Consider the following 24,796-nt stretch of genomic DNA (forward strand, 5'->3'; position numbering starts at 1 on the left):
ACTTGATATAGGTTGGTATAATCAGTAACAACAACAAAACCTGCATTCATCCCTTAATCATAACTGTTTTAACTTCTTTTAAAGATGACATTTCAAAATGCTCCAACCTTAATAATGAGCTCAGGAGTTGTGTATGTTTTATCCTACAGTAGGATTCCTACTGTCCTTATTCTTTGTGAAAGCTCAGATATAGTACAAAGATTAAGAATCCTAACAATACAATAGACTTAAACTGATTTTAAAGCCATTCTTTTTTTTTATCAGGGGTCTCTAGATTTGTAAAATGTGGGGAAAGGGTTAAGTATTTCTGATGCAGTATTTTCAGCATGCTCTCCAGACAATATTTCTCCCAGATTCTATAGGACAAAAGGAATAAATGACAGAATATTGAAAACTGTACAAGTTTGGAGTGAAAGTCCTTATCTTTGGGGAATATTTTAATTCTGGAAAATATCATAGAGCTGAGAAAGTTATAGAAAAAAGCAATCAAAATGATGTTTTTTAAAAAAGTATCAGAGCCCTTACTGTGAGGACAGACTAAGGGGGCTTTGGGTTCTCCAGATGTAACTCAACTATAGTTCACAACAGCTTTAGTTAACATAACCCTTCGTGAACCATGCTTGCAGCTCCAGTTCAGCAATACCTGGTCAGCCGCAGGTTCTCTCTTCCTGGCCTGGGCTAGTGTTTGGGCCTTGGTGAAGATTAAGAATGCCAGCACAATCTTAAACCTACTCAAAATTGGACTTGCTTCTGTGTAGAGGATCTATAAAGCGCCAGTTTGGTGTGGTGGTTACAGTGCTGAACTAGAAACTAGGAGACGGTTGAGTTCTTGTCTCCCCTTAGATATGAAAGCGAACTTTGGGCCAATCACTCTTTCTAGCCCAACCCACCTGACAGGGTGGTTGTTGTGGGGAAAATAGAAAACAAGAAAATATATAGTTATAAAAAATAAATAAAGGTGGGACATAAATCTAATCACTGATTGGCTGTGGGTTTTAAGGTCCCCTGACTCCAGTGTTTTTCCATCTTTGGTTCTGGATGGGTTTGCAGTACCCCAAACAGAACTGGTGCACAATTTGGGGGTCCTCCTGGACTCAGTTTCTGTTTGAAGAGCAAGTGGCAGCCGTGGCCAGGAGAGGTTTTGCACAACTTTCCTAGACTAGGACACACTGACCATGGTTACTCAAGCCTTAATCACATCCTGAGTGGATTACCGCAGCACACTTTTCATGAGGCAGCCCTTGAAGACCACTTAGAAGGTGCAGCTGGTCCAAAATGCAGCAGTGCAGACAATTATTGGTGCACCATGGTATACCCATGTTACATCTCTGCTCTGTGAGCTGCACTGGCTCCCAGTGTGCTTCTGGGTGGAACTGAAGATGCTGCTTGTCACTTAAAAAGTCCTTCATGGTATGGGGCTGGTTATTTGCAGGACTGCAACTCCCTGGTTGTTCCTACCCATCCTTCTAGGTCCAACAGGAGGGGCATGGTCCAGGTCCCTTCAATTAAAGAATGTCATCTAATGGGACCTAATAAGTGTGCCTGGTAGTCAGGAGGTTGGATAAGCTATTGAGAGGTTTTTGTTAATTGGTCTGTTGGGTTTACTCTCAGTGACCACTGTAGGTTTTCATTCTTTGTTAGTATTGCTTTTGTTTATGTGTGTTGTTAGCTGCCCAGAGTCACATTTGCAAGATGGGCAGCCATATAAATTGGTTAAATAAAAAAAATAAAAATAAAAATGGGAGAGTATGGCAGAAACTAATGCAAATAGGACTGCTGAGTAGCAAGTGACATTTTCCACCTTCTTTCCTAAGAACAGAACATGAAGTCTATTGGCTTCAACACACACAATAAATAACACAATGATTACCAAAATATGTTGTGAAGATATAAGAGTACAAACTATATTATACAACATTCTGTTTGAAATACAGACCAATCCTTATCGACTTTAAAGATAAGAGCGCTTCCCTCCAGAACAACAGACTGAACTGACTGAGCTGGTGCAGACCTCCTAGTCACTATCATCCTATCATTTTGCCAAGATGGGTGTATATTCATTTAGATTAGCATAATTATTTTGAATTTGGCATTTATGCATATAAATTAGCATATGCAAATGTATGCACACTGTCTTTCATCTTTTTTTTTCTTTTTTGGTAATGCACTTTCTTTTTTCTTTCTCAATGATTCTTAAATCAGAGGTCTGCAAACCTTTTTAACACCATGCCAGAGGCTTCATTCTAAAAGCTAGGGTTAAGACAGATAAAACAACACTGAATTTAATTTAATTACAGTTTCATTAAAAATAAATTTAAATACCATGCATAGAATAATTCTCCAACTATGTAATTTTCTCCTTTTATCCTCTTAATAAGGACAATTCAGCTGTAGCTGTTGGCTGTGGGACCTCGCCAAGGCTTTGTAGCAGGGACTGAAAGGGAGGCCTGCAGCCCCAAAGCTGTGTATTGTAGATTCTTGCCCTAGCTGATAATTTTTTCCAAAAAGGGCAGATTTTAGAAAGGGCAGAAAAATCTGCCATGACAATGATAAGCCCTGATAGCTAAGAGGAACCTCCATCTTCAGAGGACCAAAAATGCTGCTTACCAGACAACCAGAGGAAATCAAGGATGCTGTTTTCTGTCAGACCATTTGATGAACTTTAGGCCCCATGTTGTATCAGAAGCAGGCTAGACGGACATTAATTGCCCATGGCTCAACATAGTGCCAAATCTTGGAGCTGACTCGTATATCCCCCACTTCAATGCAAACACTTGAAGTCTCTCAATGGTTGAATCATGGCCGTGAGGGGAAAAATGGGAAGACGCTTAATTATACTGTAAGCAGAAACTCGATTTCTTTATCCTTACTGTATATAGCCAAAAACTGCTCTCTAGCCTTCTAAAATAGTAGCTAAAGATTGCTACAAAAAGGAAACAGTCTGAGGCTTTCCTTCTCTGCTCCTTGATGTCATTTAAATATTTACCCTTTTAATACATGGCTGGTGGGAAACTGTAGTCTGCATAAATGCACGTCTTTCTTGGGGTCTTGCCACCCTTGGTTTCTGCAGGGAAAATCTACTCCCCCCCCCCACATATTAGCTTTGCCCTTGGAGGGGGGCAAACACCAAGCTCTCACCTTCCTCATCCTCCGAACCTCACCCTCCCTTTCCCCAATTCCACTATCCCACCTTCCCTGCCAAGATGGCTTGATTAAAAAGCCGCTGCTGCTGGAATAGCTGCACAGCTGGTGATCCTGTCAGCACCCCTGAGCAGAAAGTCGCTGAAGATTAAAATCTCCAATTAGCAGGAATGTGAAGTCGGCAAGAAATGCGGCAGATTCCAAAACTAAAAAGGAACACCTTTGGGGGACTTCCTGTTCCTCCATGTAGGCTTCTGAACTAACCACCCCGTCTCCAGGCCCATTGCAAGTTTTTTGTGATTTGTTCCATGTTGCTCCATGCTCCTTTCAATATCGCTTTTGGAAGGAGTACTTTCGTTTCCAAATTTGTCTGACAAGCAAAGCTCAGTTTTCAGCCTAAGAACCTCTTTTCAGTGTCACTATCTCAACTTTTGCAATGTAAAATGCCAACTGTATGTTTGACTACATGTTTGGTCACTATTAGATGTTGCAGTAGGAGTCAAGCTTTCCTTGGATGGCATTTAAAGATACAGTTTGTGGCTCAGTCCAACAGAATTCAATTTCAGTGCATCTTTGATCAATACCAGTTAATCTGAACTACCTGTAACAGCTAAGTACATCATCCATGACCAAGGAAAATATTTATAGAATTTATAGATTCATATTACATGAAATAAGTCCCACTACGTTCAGTGTTTTCTTTCAGAAAAGAATGAATTAGAACATAGAATCATATGTGATACTATCAGCTGACACATAACTATGAACCAGAACTCAAAAAGAGCCCATGAGTTATGAAAAATGTTGTTTATACTGTTATGAGTCATTGTAGATGACTGATATTGATATAGAACTAACTTGTTGAAACGTTCGTTCAACTTCATACTTTTCCCTTTACCTCAGTGTTACTGAAAGACAAGGCTATTGGATTTTTGCCTTTAACAGGACACAGTTATATTGCCAGCTTAGCAAAAAGGTGGGTGTTTTGCAATTGTACCACCACGAGAAGAGTAAAATTAACATTGTTGACTAAATCAGCATTCAGAGATTCCATATTTTGCCTATCTCTGTCTCTGTCTCACCACTTCTATAGTGTATTTTGGTTATTGTTATTAAGCATGTGTCACAATACTCACCAGGGATATTAGTGGACTGGGAAATTGATTCCTGTTACAAAAACCAGACTGAGAAAAATAATTTAGCCTTCTTGCTACCTCCATCCCCAGTCCAAGTCTGGGTCCCACAGACTGATTATGAAGCTCCCACAATTGGATTCTGAGACTTAGGAGACCACAGAACTGAAGTAAAGCCTGCACAATATAGCCGAGGAAGAGGAAGGCTGCTAAAATGGGCAGAAGAGGCCAAGAAGCTTGGGACACTGGTACTCCATGCCAAACTGCCAAGGAGAAATTGAAATTAGTGTCACACTTCAAAATTGCTAGCCAAATCTTGTAAGGCCTCCATTCCGCAGACTTATTTTTAAATGAATCTGTTGTTGGCTTAGCAAACTCTCCCTCTATTAGATAAGCTTTTCTTCCCCCTAGTTTCAGTTTGGTATTTGGGAGAAAGCAAGCATAAAAATGGGGCAGGCCGCAGCTGACAAACTATAATAATGCCAACCATTGGCTATGGAAATCAGCCTGCCACGTCTCTTTTGCATATGCACACACAGCAACATACACTCACAGCACCACCCGAACAGACTGGCATGGCCTATGTTGGCACAGGTTCAGAGAGCTCTCCTGTAGCCTCTCTCTGCATCTCGTTCAAATCGAAGCACAGATGAGCCAATCGTAGCAGGAGGGGGAGGGAGCTCATGTGGCACGTCCTCACCTGCCATTTAATTGGATGTATTTTTAATTAATAGCACCTCGGGGACTGACATGAGACACAGTCGGTCTTTGAATAGGGACTGGGGAGGAATTGGGGAATGTGCAAGGATTGGACCGCAGGGTGCGCTTAGCGGGCAAACACTGCCATCAATCAAGGACCACTTTGGGCTGTTTGGATGGAACACAGCATAAAGGGAAATGGGTAGAGTGTGGATGTGATGTGTGTGTAGGACAGGCAAGGAATCAAAGAGAATAATTTGCCTTCCCTACTTCTAAGGACGAGCCCTGGCCAATGGGAAGAAATCTCCAGGGGCAAGGCAGGAATCTCAAGATAGGTATGCTGAGACAGAGGTTTGCAGCAGCTTGTTTTTACTTTGGCCTTCAAAAAGATGAGATTCTTAGGTGTCCATAGTTAAGTTCCCACATCTTTCTTCTCAGATTGGGTGAGAATATGCACGGCCCGATTCTCAGCAAGGCTCAAAGGTCTTTTCATGGCAGTATGTATTAATAATGTTTCATGCATCTGCCTGTGTGTGTGTGTAATAACAACAGCAACTATTGGAAGAGGCCAACCACCTCTTTGAAACAAAGTTATGGATGCCGTTTAGCCAGGAGTAGGCAATTTTCCTGCAGTGTGGGGGTGGGGGTGTACTTTTTCAGCTTCCCAGGGGTTATGGGGCTGGGAGGAGTCCAAATGTTTGGCAGAGTGTTAGGGACATTGAAGTATCAAATAGGTTCATGAAGCTCCAGGCCTTAAACCCCCAAAAGCAGCAAGGGGCCTAATTTGGGAAGGGAATGGTGGCCTGAAACTTACAAAAGAATCAAGGCACTCATTTCTCTCTCTCTCTCTCTCTCTCTCTCTCTCACACACACACACACACACACACACACACACACATATTACATAATGGCCCCAAATCCAGGGAGGCACTGGGAACCCCACATTGTGTAGCCCAAGCGTTTCAGGAAAGCTGACCCCTGCTGTATGCCTTTGGCGTGCACTCTTGATGGATAAGGCCTTTTGATGGTTTACAACTCTCTAGAAATATGCGCAACCAATAAAGTAGCCAAAGAAATAGGTCAGGGGGATGGCAGCCTGCCTCCCTCAGGCTTAACTTGGCAAGCTGTCCTCTGGAGTTCATTTCAAAGTTGTGACAAGAGCCGCCCTTCCCAGACACACCTGCTGTTTGGGGAAGAGAGACGGGAGGGCAGAAAGTAAGGGAGGAAATGAACAGGCCTGTGCCAATTTGGATCTGGGCCCACCAGTGGCCGGCTTTTGCTCAGTTCATCATTAGCATGCAGGTTTTAGCTGATCAAATGATGAAGTTGGGGGCACATGGGAAAAATGTAAAATAAAAGTTAAATCCTTTGATTTATCTGTGTGTATAGATTTGTTTGTTGTTATGGTATGGTTTTTAATGTGTTTTAAATGTATTTTATTAGCTGCCTAGAGTGTCATCCATTGACAGAAAGGCAAGTACTAATTCCAAGAATGAAATGAAATAAACAGATAATTCCTCAAGAAATGCGGCTCTTGACCAATAATTTTTAAAAGATGAACCTATCAGTCCTATTTTTGCTTACTGATCGCTTTTCTTGCAAGTTTATAACTCTGTATGAGTTATTGAGGTTGCCCTGGATGGAATCTAAGGCTTGCCACCCAATTTATTCTGGCAGGCTGGAAACACAAGCTCCTGATTCCTCTAATTTGGTGTATAGCTAAAACTAAAGCAGGGGGTGAGATAGGGTGGGGTGGATAAATAACTAGCCTTGTTCCTTTTTGCTTTCCTTTTCGTTTCTGGGAGCAGGTGTGCCAATGGGCAAAAAAACCCCAGAACTAGCCAGATCGTGACTTTCCCCCCAATCAGATGGCAATCCTATTCTTTTTGGCTGAAGAATAGTCAACAAGAGGAATCTAATATTTACTCTAGTTCTTCAAAGAAGATATGATTGCCCCACAGACACAGGTACACCTTTTTCTTTTTCTTTTTGCCTATTTTATCCTTTCTCCCCAGCGTTAGTACTTTGTAATTTCACTGCCTCTGTTGAAAGGAAGAATAGCAAGGCCGGCTAGAATTGAAACCTCTGGAAATGAATGCACAGCTGGTGCTGCTCTCTTCCTGCTCAGCTGCACCAGCCTCCCTTTGCCTTCTGGCGAGTCCCCAGTTGGCGGTGGGGGGAGGGGATGGCAGGGGGAAGGAGGAGAGGGTGGGTTCCTGCTAGTAAAGATGATGGTTTCTGCGGTGATGCGCCAGGGCATCTGCCCTGCAGAAGGAGAGAGGGGAGGGAGAGTCAGGTGCTTGTGGATTTAATGTAGGCCACTCATTAATATTTAGTGTCATTGGAAGAAAGTGCAAATGTGTGGCAGGGAGATTTCATCTAGCTTGGCCTACACCGCCTCCTCTGCGTTGGAATGTGTTTACCCAGGCAGACATTTAGGGGTACCAGATGCTAGGCCCAAAAAGCCTCTGGAGATTTATTTGGCCTGAAGGATTAAAGCTGCCATGGTCCTCCAGAAATTTATTTCACCTCAAGACTGGATGGTTGCATGCCCCAAGCATTCCTATCTTAAGGAATACTAACTTCAAAAATCTTGTACAGAAAAAAGGGACACTCCCCCCCCCCAACAGTTTCTGAGGTTTTAAGAGCCCTATCTTTACAGTTGTGTTTTTCATGGTAGCACTGGCGCGTAGGACTGACAGTTTATTATTGCCAAAATAGTTTGAAATTTTCAAAAATAAATTTGGACAGTATAGAAAAATAGAGAATTGGAATGTCCTATATTGCTCAATCAGTGGCTTCAGATTTTAAAGGATATCAAATGATTCTTACAACTTAAAAACACGAGTAGTTAGCAAAAAAAGCTCTTGCATCCCTCAGGGAATGTTTAAAAAAGGTTGGCTCTCCATTTTTATGCTGGAGATGTAATACATTTAAAGGAACTTTAGTGTATGATATGGACATGTCCACTTGTAATTTCTTATTGGTCAGATATTATGACTATGGTAAACCAGGTTCTTTGAAGCCAGGTAAGGGTTAAAGATGTTAATGTTTTGCTAAATTATAGGTCCCAAATTTGGATTCTTTCATGCTATGAAGAATTCTGGATATGCTTGCATCCAAGACTCTACATAATAGCTTAATGAAGTTTGTCAACTCTGAGACTTTGAATCAGCTTTGTACTGATGGAAAGGCAAGACCAGACAGTATGATTCCGTATGGTCTTGGTTTAATTCATTGTTTAAAAATTGAATCATAACATGCAAAAATAGAAAAATTACCTAAGTTCAGTTGTCTGTCTGTCTGTCTGTCTATCTATCTATCTATCTATCTTTGAATGGGCTATTATATATCTATACCAAGAAGTAGATATAATTTAGGCACTTAGGTATTTTGCTTTGTTGTCTTGGCTTCCTAATTTAGTTTAGGGTTTTCTTCTCCATTTTTAAATTTATTTAGACTATTTTGTCTTTGTTTTTGTTTTGTTTTGTTTTTTAGGTAGTTTAATATAGGATTTTACTTTTGCATTTTTTCCTTCATCATATACTGTCTGTCTGTCTGTGTATATATATATGTGTGGGTATATGCACACACACACACACACACACACACACACAGAGTTCTTCTATATAATAATAATATAGTTTAAATAGTATCAATAATGGTATCCTTCTGGATCAGCTCCAAAAGTTGGGGGTGGGCAGCACAGTGTTGTGCTGGTCGCCCTCCTTCCTCTGAGGTTGGTTCCAGTTGGTGTTGATGAGAGGGGGAAAGGTCTAGCCCCTGGACCCTACTTCGTGGGGTGCCACAGGGTTTGGTACTATCTCCCCTTCTGTTTAACATCTACATAAAGCCCCTGGGTGAGGTCATCTGGCGTTTTGGGGTGAGGCATCATCAGTATGTTGATGATACTCAACTTTGTATCTCCATCCCAGGCTGTCTAAGTGATGCCATGGAAGTTTTGTCTTAGTGTCTGGAGGCTGTGGGGGCCTGGGTGGGACACAACAGCCTTCAACTCAACCGAAGCAAGACCAAGTAGCTTTGGGGTTTTGGGCCTCTTGGTTCTGGGGACCTTCCATCTTTGGTTCTGGATGGGGTGGCACTGCCTCAGAGCCACTGTGCAATTTAGGGGGCTTCCTAGGCTCACAGCTCCTGCCCAAAGAGGAGGTGGCAGCTGTAGCTAGAAGGGCCTTTGTACAGCTTTGTGTTGTGCATCATTTGCACCCGTTCCTGGATGAGAGGCACTGCTATGGTCATTTATGCCTTTGTGAGCTCCTGATTGGAATACTGCAATGCATTCTACATGAGGCTGCCCTTGAAGAGGATTTGGAAGCTTCAGCTGGTGCAAAATTAATGGTGCCAGTTATTCAATGCATGTGAAACCACTGGTCTGCAAGCTGCATTGACTGCCAGTTTGCTTCTGGGTGCAATTCAAGATGTTGGTAGTTCTTTTTAAAGCCCTGCAGGGCTTGGGGGCGGGTTACTTACGGGACTTTTTCCCAGTTGTCTCTACCCATGCTATCCAATGCAGCATGAGGGGCATGCTCTAGGTACCTTCAGCCAAGGAGTGTTGGCTGGCGGGGCCCCATAGGAGAGCCTTTCCTGCCATGACAACCACCCTCTGGAACATCATCCCTCCAGAAATTAGGTTGGCTTCAATCCTGCTGGCCTCCCGCAAGGTCTTGAAGACCTGTTTCTGTGTTTGAGCGTGCGCCCCAGGTGTGTGACGGAGCCCATTTCCTGGCTGTGCTGAGGGCTTTTTTATGATTCTCCGGCTGCTGGGTGTTTTATTTTTTGTTTTATTTTGTATTTGTATATTTTGTATTTCTTTTAATATTGTGAGTCACCCAAAGTCATGTACTGAGATGGGCAGCTATATAAATCGACGTAATAAGTAAATAAATAAGTAGTTACCTTGATATATTGCTATTTTTTATACATAATATCACCTTTTAAAAAGAAATAATAATAATTGAAGCATTTTTGAAATGTATGTATGTAGCATTGGGGTACCATGTTTGGACTGCAAGAATCTAGAAGACCACTAGATGGCAGCAAAGAGTGGGAGTTTTCTATGTCAGTTTGCTGCTGTGTAGTAGTTGGTTGGATTTTTGCAGCCTAGATCTCGTATTTAACTAATATGGCAGGAAATGTCATCTGCTTGGGCATGGATCAGCGTAATGGTATGTGGGAATGACGTTGGGAGACTGGGCCCAGAGATGCTGCCTAGGGAACGGTCAGATAAGTGATAGCATAGTCCGCAACTGGGCGGGGCAAAAGGCTCAGAAGAGACCTTCCCTAATTTCTTGGGGTATAAAGGAAACGGGGGGAGAATTGTACTTTCAGATTTGCAGGATTCTGTTAATGTAGCTTTACAATAAAGTAGAATCAGGTTATCTGGTCATGTTTCCTGTCTGGTCTACCTGGTAAGGCTAACATCAGTGTGCTGCTACAGGCATAAGAGCAGGTGCTGATTAAAAAAAAAGTTGGCGACTACCTAGAAACAAGACTGGCCCAAAGAATGCTGCTGCCTGAAGTACGGCAGTTAATGCCACCCAATACTGACACACAGACTCTTTTTCTCTCTCTCTCTCCCCAAGGGGCACAATTGCTGAGGCTTGCCAAATTATTCATTCATCTAAGGCAAATAGTATTAAGGACAGTTTTCCCCTCCCTGATAATAAAAATACAGTAATAAATTAAATAATTAACTGTTTGCTGCCTTTTTGTCACCCCTCAATCAGCTATCTGTAGCAACGTAGTTTCTCTGCCAAATGATAGGGCCAGCCCTGGTCCAGCTAGTTCGGTAATATTAGTCTGTATAATATATTAGGTGAATTTAGTTGTATTCTTGTTTTTATGTTCAGTACTAGAAGTATGATGAATTTTTCTTTGCCACCTCTGTTCAGAAGTTATAGCTGAATTGGATACACGAGTACAAGTAAGAGGAGTAGGACAGATGGGCCAGTTGTCTTCAGTTGCTCTATGTTAAATTGCAAAATCTGCAGGAGACTTTTAGTGATCTGTACCTAAAAGCAAACAGAATACTTTGCACAAATGATCGTTGTGATGGATTTCCCTGGTTACATGGAAACTTCCACTCAATTTTAAGCCAGTGTGAGCAGAAGGCTCCCGCAGACCTCTTGCCTCAATACAGGAAGGTCAAGACATCCGATGGTATGTTCTGCCTTCTTATTTACGTTGGTACTGGCTACTAAAAGCAATCCCACACATACTGTATGCACACTGTGATAATTTACTGCTTATTAAAAGAGCCATCTAGAATGGTTTCTGAAACTTAGCAGAAGATATTGTCTCCATTCCTAAAACCTATTTCGCATGTTCAGAAAACCTAGAAATGCACAGAGCAGAGAGAGAAGCCGCCATCTGCACAGGGAACAGAATATATGAACTTGTGCAGTCAATACATTTGGATATATGATATGGACAGTCCTTACACTCCTTCCAACTATTTTCTGAGATGAAAGTGTTACAGCCACATACCCAGTTCAGATGTTTACCCCATGTGCACGATGTGCATGAAGTCTGTGTGTGAGGGCATACTGTATATGTTATACACAATGCATAGAGTATTCCTTATTCTTGTAACAGTACTGATCACTTGTAAATCGTCACGGCCTATCTGCACGTTTGGGGATTATGAATCAGGTCTTTTCAATTGAAAAGGGCAGCTTTTTAGAAGCTGAATGCCAGTGTTAGAAGGTGCTGAACAAAACACAAACAGTATGGTCTCTAATCAGACTTGAATCTGCAATATATGAATGAATATGTAGCTGAGGAGAACAGTGAAAGCTCAGGGACTGACGAATGAATATACAGAAGGAGAATATGGAGAAAGATGAATTGAATGGCAAGAAAAGTTCACATAAAGTGAGGCATGGGTGACTTGCCTCAAGTTTGCAAGTCATTTCTGACTATTTGTCCTAAAAATATCTTTCTACAGATTCTTGGCTCGTGGCAAACTGTATGGTGAGTTTGATAGGCTAATGGGGAGAAGAGCTTTAGGTAGCTGCCTTTCTCCAGGGGTTTGACTCTCCTGACTCCAAATCCATGACAGTATAACTGACTCAGGACTGCCACAGGCAAATCACTTGGCACCCCAGGCCAGAAACCTGCTTCTCTCAGGATTTTTTTTAACTCTGATGAACCTCTGAAAACCTTGAATGCACCGGGAAAAAAAGGTGATTTGGTTGGCACAATTTGATTTCCAAACACCTGTTAGGTAGGTGAGAAGAAGCAGGAAGGTACAATAACTAGCAAGAATGTTTCATGTATAAACAGATCCATCAGTCCAGTGTGCTTTTATGGGCATGACTGCTTGGAAACAGATAGTGAGGAGGAAGCTGTTCTAGGGATCAAGCGGATATAAGAGAAGAAGAAAGAAAGCAAAGTGAGGCCTGCTAGCTAGGGTGAGGCAGAAGAGTGTAAGAACTGAAATAGGCAGAGCTAATCTTGCCCATCAATGGATGATTATTTTAGACGGACAAATGGACAGATAGGAATACCTAGGATAAAAACTACACTTCCTGGGCCAAACACTGACAGCTGCCATAGGGAAGGATGGTTGCCATCCATCCATAACCTGCTAGGTGTGTGGGTGTGCATATGTACCTGGGTACATCTGTGCAAGAAGTGAAAGTGCACAGTCACAATGTTGTGAGTGGGAAAAGCAACAGAGAAAATGGAAAGAGAAGGAGATGTATGGGCAAATATACAGTAATCATCACTTTTTTTTTTTTTAATCTGCACTCAGTCGTTACCGACTCTGCAGTGACTGCTTTTGGACGAGTCTTTTGCAATTTTCAAGGCAAGGTGTTTCGGAAGTGGTTTGCCAGAGCCTCCTTCCTAGAGCAGAGCCCAACTGGTGAGCGCAGGAGGCGGGGTTTCCGTTGCTTCGCGCCTTTTTCGGGCGAGCGCCAGCAACTGCTCTCGACTCCTTTTGCAAGGCGCCGCCAGCATTTTTCCTCCCACTGGAGTGAGAGTACCCATTTATCTACTCACCTAAGTTTTCGAACTGTTGGGTTGACAGGAACTGGGGGAGGAAACAGGAGCTCACTCTGGTACGCGAAGGCTGGGCTCAAAACGCTGAAGTGTCGACCATTTTGGCAGTAGGATTAAAGGTTTAGTGAATGTCTTAGAAAAGCTGAGGTTTGAGAAAAGAACTGAGGGATGAGAGAAATAGCACATTCAGAAGAAAGAAGTTTGGGGCCTCAAGGGAAGTAGTCAAAAAGGACAGAAATAGGATATGAGACTTTTGAGGATGATAGTGCTTTACAGTTCCCTTCTTTCAGTTAACTATCCTGAGGTTGGCTGAGCCCAGAGGCTAGCTGTGTGCACTAAACCAGAAATGCAGGCGTTTGGCAGGCTAAGTAATCCCCTCGTGCATATGCCGCCTCCTTCCTTGCATGGCCATTGCCTCACTGACCATCCATTTTTTGGTATTCCTGCTCTCACTGCTGCCTATTTAGAAGAAATGGAGAGAGGCAGGTTGGCACCACCAGCGTGAAGAGATGCACATCTCTCTCTTACCTCATCATTCTGGTACACATCTGTGTGAGTGTATGGATGTTCGTGTGTATGTGTGTGTGTGTAAACAAATATGTATATGTCCATGAGTTCAAAGTTTACATGTACTAAAGCACGGTAAGAATGTGGCTCCAATGTTACTAGATAAAGCTATTTTAAAAAGTATTTATTATAAAATAATAATATTTATTTTTAAACTATAAAGAAATTGCAGTGTTTTATTTGGCTAACAAGTTACATTAATCCACCAAAAATGTGATTGACTGATAAAAGTGTTCCCATTTAATAAGAGAAATTGGTTTTTTAAACAACGTCGTACAAAAACTGTGTAATATGTATTGCCTTTGAAAAGTGACCCCTCTATCTTTCATGATCCAAGAAGAAATGGCTCTTCTAAAAATGAGACTATTGCAATACCTACGCATCTTTTGAAGGGATAAAATCCCTGTTTCTCATAAGCAATTTCATTCATATGCAAATTTGATTGACTGATGAAATAGTTGATTAACTGACTGTTCAGCTTTATTCAGAAGTAAGTTTGCTTGAATTAAATGGAACTTACTTTCAGGAAAAAGGGTATAGGATTGCAACGTAACATTTCTTAAATTGGAAGGCATCCTTAACTGAGAGCTCTTTTAAAAAAGGTTTTACATTTATTTATTTTAATTAAGACATTTTCATCCCCTTCTTTTTTTTTTTTTACAGAGCTTACAAGTGGAATTTGATAAAAAAATGTTCAGTAACACAACTTAAATGTTTCTGCTATAAGTTAAAGTGCAGGTGAGAAATTCTTGTGCTGGTCTTCACTAGAAGACAAGGTGGTGACTTTCCCATTCTAAATACACATTTTATTTATTTATTTATTATTTATATTTCAAATTTAGACACCACCCATCTCACAAGGAAGTGACTATGATCACACATTTGGGCTAGATTTTCACAATGTACTAGTCTAGGATAAAAAATTTGTCATTGGAATATTGGGTGAACCCACCTATTCTCTTAGCATGCTGTCTGATTCAGGCTATGACATGGTTAAAGCATAATATGGTTTATTTGGATGTAGCATTTTATACAACCCCAGCTGCTGTATTTTGTTAACCTGGGTTTAGGATTATTGTGTTCTGTGAATCCAACCTTTTTGTGCCACTTTGGTTGATCCTAGTGAAAGTAGTGCCTAAAACAGGGTTTCTCAACCTTATCAATTTTAAGATGTGTGGACTTCAACTCCCAGAATTCCCCAGTCAGCATGTGTAGGCAGAGCTATCCCCCCCCCCCCAATTCTGGAATGTGGAGAAAAGCCATTTAAACATACTGGCTGGGGAATTCTGGGAGTTGGTCCACACATCTTAAAGTTGATAAGGTTGAGAAACCCTGGCCTAAAAACTACTGATTTGGCTTTTTGTGTGTATGTATGTCAAGTTCTTTGGCAGCTGCCTCAAATCAAAAGTGATGCTTCCCAAACAAGATTCTCATAAGGTTTTCTTTAGCAAGATTTATTGAAATGGAAGGGATGGGATTACAAGAATTTCAACAACAATTGAACTATTTCTCATTTACATCCCATTTATCTCCTAATACATTGTGTGTGTGTGTGGGTGGGGGGTGTTATTCTTTTGGTTTCTTTCTAACAGTCACCCTCTAATCGGGTAAGGAGACAGGCCTTTTCAGTAATAATGGAGATGCTTGCAGTTGGTTGTTTATGTAACAGTCTCCTGAATCTTTATTAGTCTGGGAACCAAACATTACAGTGTGTGTAGCGTGTACATACATGTATGCATACATGTGTACACATCAGTATGGGTTTACAAGGATTGATAGCTGACTCTTACATATTGGCCATGGGAGAGCAATACAGTCTCTTTAGCGTATCCTTTTTTAAAAATAATTGTTATTAATAAGAATATTGTTATAATTGTTATTAAAAGAAGATTTCACAAAGATTTAAAGAACTATAGAAACATAGAAGAATAGATAGAAAAAGAAAAAGATTATAAAAGGTAAAAGAAAAAAGTGAAGAGTAATAAAAAAAAACAAGAAAAGGAAAGATATCTATTATTAAAAAAATGCTATGTGAGTAACTGGCGCAAAGGAGATCGGAAGTTGCTTCCCTTTATCTTTACCCATATCCAGGGTGGATCACTAATAGTCACTGCTTGGTCCTCAATCTTCCTAAGGCTACAGTAAGATCTGTGCAGGCACATTGTTTCTATCGGTTACTGTGCACCAGCCTCCCTTTCCCTCCCGGGACAGATTATCTTCTGTCGGATTTCCACCTGTTTTAATGAGTCTGGTGGACTTACCTGCTTGCATTGGCAGCAATCCTAGCAACACTGGCCATATCTAGCAAGTGCCCCTGTTTAACTTTCCCATCTTGCCCACAAGCAGCGCTGCTCGCTTCAGCAGCATTCTGGGCATGTGCTGCTCAGAGCACTAAGGTTCAGATATTAGGAACAGCGAGCCCCAAGGGTGCCAAGCATTGTTATAACCCTATATGACATATAGGATACAGGCGATACGGTAGTTTAAAGATTCCTCTTTCTGAATTATCTCTCCGTTCTTGTCTAAGTATGGGGTCAGCTTAGCTTGGCCTTGCAATCCATGTCTGTGTGCAAGGGTGTGTTTGTGCCTGCCAATTTATTAACATTATTCCAACATTGTGATGCAGCAGGAGTAAAGGAAGCAGATGCTCCTTGGTTGTAGTCTTTATTGTTACCTAGAGACAAGCTACTGGCGTTTTCCCAGCTACCCCCCCCCCCCATTCTCCTAACTCAGTTCCCTCTGCATTCTGCAAAAGGAAATTTATAGTATGCCCACACCATGTGTTAACTCCTTCCCTCTTTGGCAGAGAGGCAACCAACCAGGGTTTAATTTGTACCAAGGCTATCTGGCACTTTAACCTCAGCATTTGTTTTTAATGCCAAAGGTCTGGGGTGATATACAGGCCTTGATGTTTCTGAGCATACACAAAATGCCTTTCCTCTCCCCTTTGAGAAAGCTGAGGGGTTGGAACTCACAATTTCTTAGCCATCATCCTCCCATCTGCAGTTCAGCAAGGGGGAAGCTACTGTTTGGTGGTGCGGTACATGCTTTGCATGTAGAAACTTCCAGGTTTCATCCCTGGCATTTCAAGTTATGGCATCTGAAAGAGCTGGGTTAGGAGAATGACTTTTGCCCAAGGCCTTGAAAAACCAATGCCTTTCAGAAGTAATAGAAGGACTAGACTAGACAAAGTGGCGATTTGATTCTTCATTTGTTTATTGTGTAAGCAGAGCTATTCCCCCCCCCCCCCAATTCTGGAATGTGGAGGAAAGCCATTTAAACTTCAGCTACTTAAGTTGTGCAGATCTCACGTGGTTTGAAGTGAAGCACTGTAGCCGACGGAACACTATTCTGCAAAATTAAGTTGCAGATAGAGGAGCAATATGTTCAGGAAGGAGAGAAAGTTGTACCACAAATTGTCCTCCAGTAATCTCTTCTGCTAAAATACACTGTAATCTAAAGCCATCACTTGGTTGGTTGTGTAAATGCTTTTGGCTACATTTGTCCCCTATTCCACTTATCAAGATGCTAGGCATCTTGAGAAATAAATATGAGATGTGTGATTTGTTGCTGTTGTTGAGGATAATGATGATTACATAAGCATATAGAGATGGAACATATGTAATTTTAGATCCAAGACTTAATTGTCCTTTAAATGCTATTGTGTTTCATTTTTCTTTTTTCAGAATGGGAAAATCCAGTTCTGGTGTGTCTGGCAGCCTTCCTGTTCTATCTGCCAACTAAAGCCCTGGATGTTTGCCCTTAAACACTGTCTTTATTTTACAAGACACTATTCCTTACTTGCCCCTTACCACAACATGAACATGCCTCAGTGACACTTCTTTCTGCCATGTCCTCGTGGCACTGCATTTGTCTCATCCTCAGGCCACTGTTGAGGCAAATTAAAGTTGTCCTTTGTTGTTCCATTAGTGTTTTCCCTCTTTTCCTGGCATGATGTGTGTGTGTATGTGTGTGTGGACCCAATCTGGCATACTTCATTTACCATTTGGTTGCTGAGGTGGTGGAGATTAGGATCTATCCAGCTAATCTAGTTACTTCTGGGACTTTTGGGTGCTGGGCACAACCTTCCCCTCTGGTTACTGGGCATTGCCATCCATAGCCATTGTGGTTTGGGCTGCAGAAGTGATGGGGCACTGGGTTTCACCAAGGCATAAGCCTGGCCAGCACTTGTCATTGAGCTTGTCAGGTCTTATGTGAGCTTATTATAAACATGGGCTTAGCATTCTTTTGAAAGAGCACTAAACCTGCTTTCTAAACACTGGTTTAGCATTTTTCTTGAAAGAGGTTTGTGCTGCACAGGAAGTTGATCTAAACAAGGAAGAAAGCCAGAAGTTTCCAACATGGAGCATGGGTTGAAAGGAGCATTGAGAGAAATCCCTCACATTACATGACCTCCCTTTTAGCCTTGGCCACCTGTTAGTCAGGCAACTTGACAGTTAGATAAACCCATTGTCTAAGTATCTCTCTAAAACATGATTGATTCTTATTTTTCTCAGTGGAAAGTGACAACTGGTCAGAGGATAAGGAAAGCCGGGACAATCCACCAATTTAATATCATGCATTAAATAAGTAAGGGCAGCACTGTCTGTCAGCCTCATTACTGTGGTAGAATAGGGATCAGCAATGGGGTCAGCACAGTTTATGCTGGCATATTATTTTATCAGCTTAAGGACTGGTGGGTAGTACCTTAATATCAGCGTCTGAAAAAGTCCAGGGAAGCATTGGAGTGCAATCGAGACTCTTCTAGGAATCTATAGCTTCAGAAATCACTTGGATGTTAAACTCCAAAGGACAATGCCTTTACAAGTCCATTCTTTCAGCATTTCCTATGTGATCTGGAAGTCATGCTATTGGGACATGGTGTGAGAGTGGAGTTAGGAGGACGTGAACAGAGAAGGTTGCTCTTTAAATGGAAAAGGAGTGCAAAGAGAGCTTAGAGAAAGTCTAAACTAGCTGGGGAAGCTCATCTGAAGGTGCCTTTAGGTCTTCTCAGTGTCCTGTTCCTTACACAGACTGAGACACAAGAATGCTTTGTGACTTTTAGTGGCAGTACAAGGCTGAATAGGTATGAAGCAGCATGTCAGGTTGCAGAGCTGTAGAATTTTTCAGTATGGCCAACTTTCCTACGCAGATGAAGTATTATTTTCTTTTCTCTCTGTATATAACTCGGTTGTATAATCAGTTTGCATGGGGATGCATCTGCCCTAGGTATCCAGATTAAATCTGTAAGTGGCTATTTCTGCAATGCTTAAAGGCATAGCAAATATTTGAAGGCTTGAACTAATGTTGCTTGGAAAGTAATATTGTCTATATGTTTACTGACATACCCACACCAGTACCCCTTGTGTCTATATATTAGGGCTGTGCAGTGCTCCGAAGTAAATTCTAAAAAAGCATTTCAGAGCATGAACAGAGTATGTTTTCCAGGGATCACAGGCAACTGCCAACGGCAATCACAGAAAATATGTCTGTTTTAAAGAGTTTCAGGCAAATGGTATGCTTGTGTCCCTGTTCCTTCTTTCTGGAATCTCATCCAAAGCACTGCTCAGTCCTAAAATCTGTATTTATAATATTCAGGTCCTTATAAATTGTGAGGGATTGTTGGGAGGCTGGGAAAGCAATGGGGAGATTGTTAGACATAAAGGACGAGCAGAGAGGAGAGGAATTCATTGGTAGCTTATTTCATAAACGACAGCTCAGTCCAAGTTGTAAAAAGCCCAGGAAGAAGAGATTAAAAGCATTCAAAGAGACCCCACCTTTATGGAATTACTAATAAATGAGGGCAAGAGGTTCCTATCATAATTTCCAATATGCTGTACCTTATCCCTTATTTTTGCATTGAAACTCCTTCTTGAAGTCCGTGGGATTCTTGAATTATACACTGAGATAGAGGACTTGGTGCAGGCATACCAGGAGTAATTGCCGTGCAATCTGCCCTAAGCTTCCATCACCCCAGAGCAGAGTAGCACATGACCGTGGTTTGTTATAAAAGAAGGGCAGTTTTAATTCCAAATTGTACCAGGGCAAATGTGAATCGAATTACCTTCTCCTGGTCAGCTGTGTTGCACGGAACCAAAAGCTACTCATCTGAGTGGCAGTGTCTCAGATGTGTCCAGTCACTTAGAGGTGAAGAGTTGTAAATGCAAGACACCCCATCACTTAAAAATAAGGCCTGGCAGCACAGAAAAAGCCTTCCAAACACTGATGGCTGGTTGGCAACTACATTCCCAGAAGGCACCAGGTTGGAGAAAGCTGCTTTCCAACTATAATTTAGGTGTGGTAACTCTTCAGTCCTTGCCATTTGCACAAGTGGCATGCAAGCACACACTATTTACTCAGGCCATATGGTGTAGCACAAGCAGACAAGACATCCTTTTTAAATAGTTCCTTGCATGCAAGTGCTCTTCAGAAATGATTCAGAAATGCACTTCTCAGCTATTCATTAAAGCAGCTGGCCTTTTTTCAGGCTTCTGTGCAAAATGAATGGGGAAAAAAGCCAGCTGTGCCTTTTTTTTTAAAAGGCTGGCATGGAACCCTGAAAAAGAGGGTCTGCTTTAATGAATAGCAGAGAGGTGCTGTGTTTGTGCAGTTCTGAAGCATTGCTTCTGAATAATTTTTGAAGAGTGTACAGCCTCTCTCTCTCACTCAGTGTTTCTCAACTCAGCGACTTTAAGATATGTGGACTTCAACTCCCAGAATTCCCCAGCCAGCAAGACTGGCTGGGGAATTCTGGGAGTTGAAGTCCAGAAGTCTTAAAGTTGCTGAGTTGAGAAACACTGATACAAACACACACACACACACTTTTATAAGCAAGTATATTCCTATATGTGCCTATAAACAAGCATACTGTATGCCTAAATGCCTACTTTTATAAGTAAGTATTCTCTTCTTAATCTCAGTATTTTATTTTTAAACTTTATGTGTGATGGGTGTCTTTGGACTTTTAAAATGCTTCTTATTGTTGTTATTGTTTTATTTAATGTGTTTATTAAGTACTACTTTATTATATAGCTGATGTTGCTGTTTTAGCGCTGTAATGTAAATTGCTCTGGGATAGAGCATGTGGAGATACACACACACACGCACACACATACACAAACACAGACATGCAACTTGTCTACTATATAGCATGTAACAATCATTGTGGATTGAGTATTTCTTTTGAATAGAAATACTGAGATTTTTGTTCTCTTTCTTAATCATTATGCACCCTACTTCGATCAGTATGGGAGCTGATAGAAGAAAGGATATTCAGTGCAAGTTCATGTATACAGTACTTTAACAGGTAGGCATATATATGGAATGTTGTTCATGTCATAAACATATTTGATTGTTTCAATAACTGTCTGTAAAAAATACACTTCTACTGATGCTTCTCCTATCTGTAATATTACTGATAACCCCCACAACTCACAATTCTTGAAATCTTTATAATTTGTAGCACAGCATGAGTTCTAATTTAATATAAATCCTTTTCCAGAATTATTATCTAATAAATGGATGGCCAGTTTGGGATGTCCAAATAAACCTGAAATGCCCGCTCTCTTTGAAATGCTGGTCCAAAGAGAGCAATGCCAACATACAGTATTATGCTGCATACTCTGAACTTTTAATGGTGATCAGATTCTGAACACCATGATCAAGAATAGCTAACAACTGAAGCATTGCATACATAAGCTAACAATACAGGAGTCTCTTCTTTCAATTCTGTGTGTACTTTTTTATAGGTCAATTCCAACAGGAGGTCTTTAGACCCTCTTGGCTGGATTTGGCCTTGGGTGGCCATTCCAGTAATTCTGACCACACACTTGGTATTCACTGAGACTGTCAGGATCTTGTATTTTCCTTCTTGGTATCTTTCCATCCTTACTTAGACCAGTCTTCTCCAAGCTGATGTCCTCTAGATGTTTTGGAATACAACCTCCATCATCTTCAGTTAGCAGGACCATGAAACATCTGGAGAACTGCAGGTTGGGGAAACTGTTTTATAACACCACAGAGTCTTAGGTGTTCTTTCTGAGATTTTTCTTATTTGGGCTGATCAGTAATGGCTCCATTGAAGCAAACAACAGGCAATTCTCAACCTAAAGGTAGTCACAAGAAGAGTATCAATATTCTGCCACAACCAAGATGGTTTTATATAGTGGAACATTTTTGTCATATTAAAACTCATAAACCGCCATTGAACATTTGATTGTTTTTAAGTGAAACCATATATATGGGAAACATTTTTGCTTTTGAATACTTGCCTTCATTAAAAAAATTAAATGATGCAACAGCTAGACTCCACCCTGTGATCTATCAAGCCACTCCCTAGATATCTTTGGGGCTCCATACAGTATTTAGATCTTTGGCTAGAACCTCTTCCAATATTTGTCTGATTATTCCTGTCCTGGTGGCTCTGGAATTCTGGTGACCCTAATTTAGAGTATCCACATGCAGCATTGTTTTAAGCTAACAATGCTCAGCCCTTATCAGTTATTCCTCTTTCCTCCCTTTTTCCCTTTCTTTCTCTCTTCTCTCCCCCTCCTTCTCTCTCTCAGCAAGTTTTTATGTGATTACAAGCACTGCATGGTAATTAGTGCTAAACTCATTTGCACAACTACAGTTAATTGGCTACAACAATTAATTAATGTGTTGGAAATTTGGCACCAGAATAAAAAAAAGTTTTTTTCATCAAACAAAAGACAGAAGTTAAAGAAGAGAGATGGACAGACGGAAAGGCAAATTGACTGCACTTGGATTGCCCTCACTGCTCCCTCCTCCAGCAAAAATGTAGGAATATCACATTGTTGTTTCCAAACCACAGAGTCCTTCAAACTTTTGTTTGGTATTTTCACTTTAAATTCTTTAGCTCCCTATTTATTTTTGACACTTTTACCCTTTATCGCCTCCCTTTTTAATTCATTCGTTTATTTTGTATTTCCTTTTCCTTTTTTTTTTTTTTTTTTTTACAACTTAAGCAAACTCATTTCACTGATAAAATATAGCATGACTAATGAGTGGAGCATGTAGAAATCATTGGGAGAATGTCCTTGGAAGACGAATGCATTTTCAGCAGAATAATTAACTTAATTAACAAATTCACATGCATATTCATCAGGCTATTAATGTCTTCTCAGCTCAGCTTGATGAACATTGCGGTAATAACAATCTCATTTGCATACTGCATTCTACTGCTATCCAAAAGAAAAAAAAAATTAAGCAACATACACAAACACACAGAAAGGAACACACTTTCAGCACCTTCTCTCTTCCCATCTTCCCATCACAACATGTATTTGCATGTTTATATGTTTAGAATGAAGTTTGTGGATTTCAACATGGTCCGTGAGGCTGGAACATGCATAAGTCGTCAACTGTATTTCATGTATGTGATGTGTGTGTGTTTGAACTTTCACTATGCCTGTCTCTCTCTATCTTTCCAATCTCTCCCTAGGGAAGCCTTGGCACGGGTTCCAACTTTTTCTTCACTCTTCCCCCGCTGCCAAGCGGCGTCAACACAAAATTGCCATTTTCCCCAGCTCTCTATGGAGCAATCTTGAAAAGCAGTAAGGTGTGACGCCGAAGGACTGCCAACTCGGCAGCAGTGCCTGCGGAAAAACCGCAGAATGGAGGCAGAGAAATAGGATGGTGGTGGGTGCTGTTTTTTTTTTTTTTCCTACTGGCGCGTGGAGTGATTGGGAGGAGGGGTGGCAAAGAAGGGGGGTTGAAAGAGGAAAAAATAACGTAGCAGCTGTCGGCCTAATTCCACTAACACTCTGCTTGTGGTCATATTAGAAAAACAGATTATACTCCTTTGTGGCACTCATTTATTCCTGACATACGTTAACATTCTATATCTTAATTCTGCCTGCCTTTAGTTCCACCAGTGGACTTTGGGGCCAGTTTTTTTGGGGGCAAACCCCATTCCATTCTAGCACTGAAGATGTTACCTAGCCGGGTAACGAAACGTTTGCAAGAAAACAGCCAAGCTCAGAGAACCCCAGACCCCACAGTTTCTCCCCCCCCCCCATGAAATATATTGAGGAAAATGGGAAGCAAAAGGGAATACTAGGTTTTCTTCTTCTTCTGTCATAATACCTGATAAATCAGGACTGTTGAATTCATTTGACAATAATGGTTCCAAACAGGCAAGAGTCAGGACTATTTTATCAAAATGCACTTCACTTATAGAATTCACTTCCACAGCCACAGATATGGTTGTGATAGTCCCTAACTTTGATGGAAGATAGCTATCATGGCTAACAGTCCCTGACGGATCCAAGTGGCTGTAGGCAACTTTCCCCAGCTCGTGCCTTCCAGGTGTCTTTGGACAGAAACTTCCAGAATTTCTACTGTTGGAAATATTCCCGAATGTCCTTAATTCAGGGCAGTGCTATTGACTTTTGTAACCCACAGCTTATGATCTGAAGTCATATTTCTGAAGCTAAGCAGGTTTAATTATGCTCAAGGCCTGGATGGGAGGCCAGTTTAGAAGCCTATGCATGCCATCCTGGACTCCATTTTGAGAGGAAGATTAGATGTAGAAAAATGCAATAAATACATGACTCACAAATGGACCCAAGCCAAAAGCACAGTTCATGGAGATACCTCTGGACAAAATCTCAAACATAAGATAGCAAGAATGATAGTTATTTGGGTGTACACTCTGATGCACAATGGATAGGTGAAGAACCTTACCAAACTGGCCCCATTCCCTCAGTATATCTCTGAGTACTAAGTCTGCCAATGACTATGTTCAGAAATGCTGCCCCTCAAGCAAAATGCTATTTCCCAAGGCAAAAAAGCCCTCTCTCTGTCTACATCCCCCACCCAATTCCCTAAAGAAGTACCCACCAGCAGAACACCTCTGTGCATGTATTTAATGTTTTCCCCTTCCGATGGGATTCAATGTAAGGGCAAAGTGTTTTGCCCTTTCATAGGTCCTTCCCCTTGTCATGTGAAAAGGAACATTTATTTTTTTGCAAGCAAAAAAAATACATTGGTTCACCGCCCTCTCCCCATAAATCCTTCTGTTCTAAGTGGCCCAGAAGATGAAATTCGGACCATCAGTAAAATTCAGGCAGCCTAATAAACCTACAGAGTACAGGCCCGTACTTTACACAGATCATGTGCAGATCATTATTCTGTGGTGAGAATCTCTGCTTTAGCTTCCTTCTCTGTCTTTTTTAAGTAAGCATGGTTCATAATCAAAGGTGGAAATGATGGGA

General features: G+C 41.2%; 1 protein-coding gene across 3 annotated transcripts in view; it reads left to right on the forward strand.

Moving 5' to 3' along the window:
* Positions 1 to 24,796, forward strand: part of CDK12 (cyclin dependent kinase 12) — an 84,744-nt gene that overhangs the window by 51,713 nt on the left and 8,235 nt on the right. Inside the window, exons 16-18 of one of the 3 annotated variants that reach the window (XR_015796609.1) lie at positions 6,782 to 6,940; positions 20,808 to 20,868; positions 23,023 to 23,219. The exons of 1 other annotated variant lie outside the window; for it this stretch is intronic. The gene's annotated coding sequence lies outside the window, so the exon portion shown is untranslated. The remainder of the gene's footprint in view (positions 1 to 6,781; positions 6,941 to 20,807; positions 20,869 to 23,022; positions 23,220 to 24,796) is intronic. One more of the 3 variants, XR_015796610.1, reaches the window with a different exon arrangement.

This window comes from Python bivittatus, unplaced genomic scaffold (assembly GCF_059951505.1).
Source record: "Python bivittatus isolate LINGU-HERP-01145 unplaced genomic scaffold, Pbiv_v1 ctg000410_np1212, whole genome shotgun sequence".
Lineage (NCBI taxonomy): Eukaryota > Metazoa > Chordata > Lepidosauria > Squamata > Pythonidae > Python > Python bivittatus.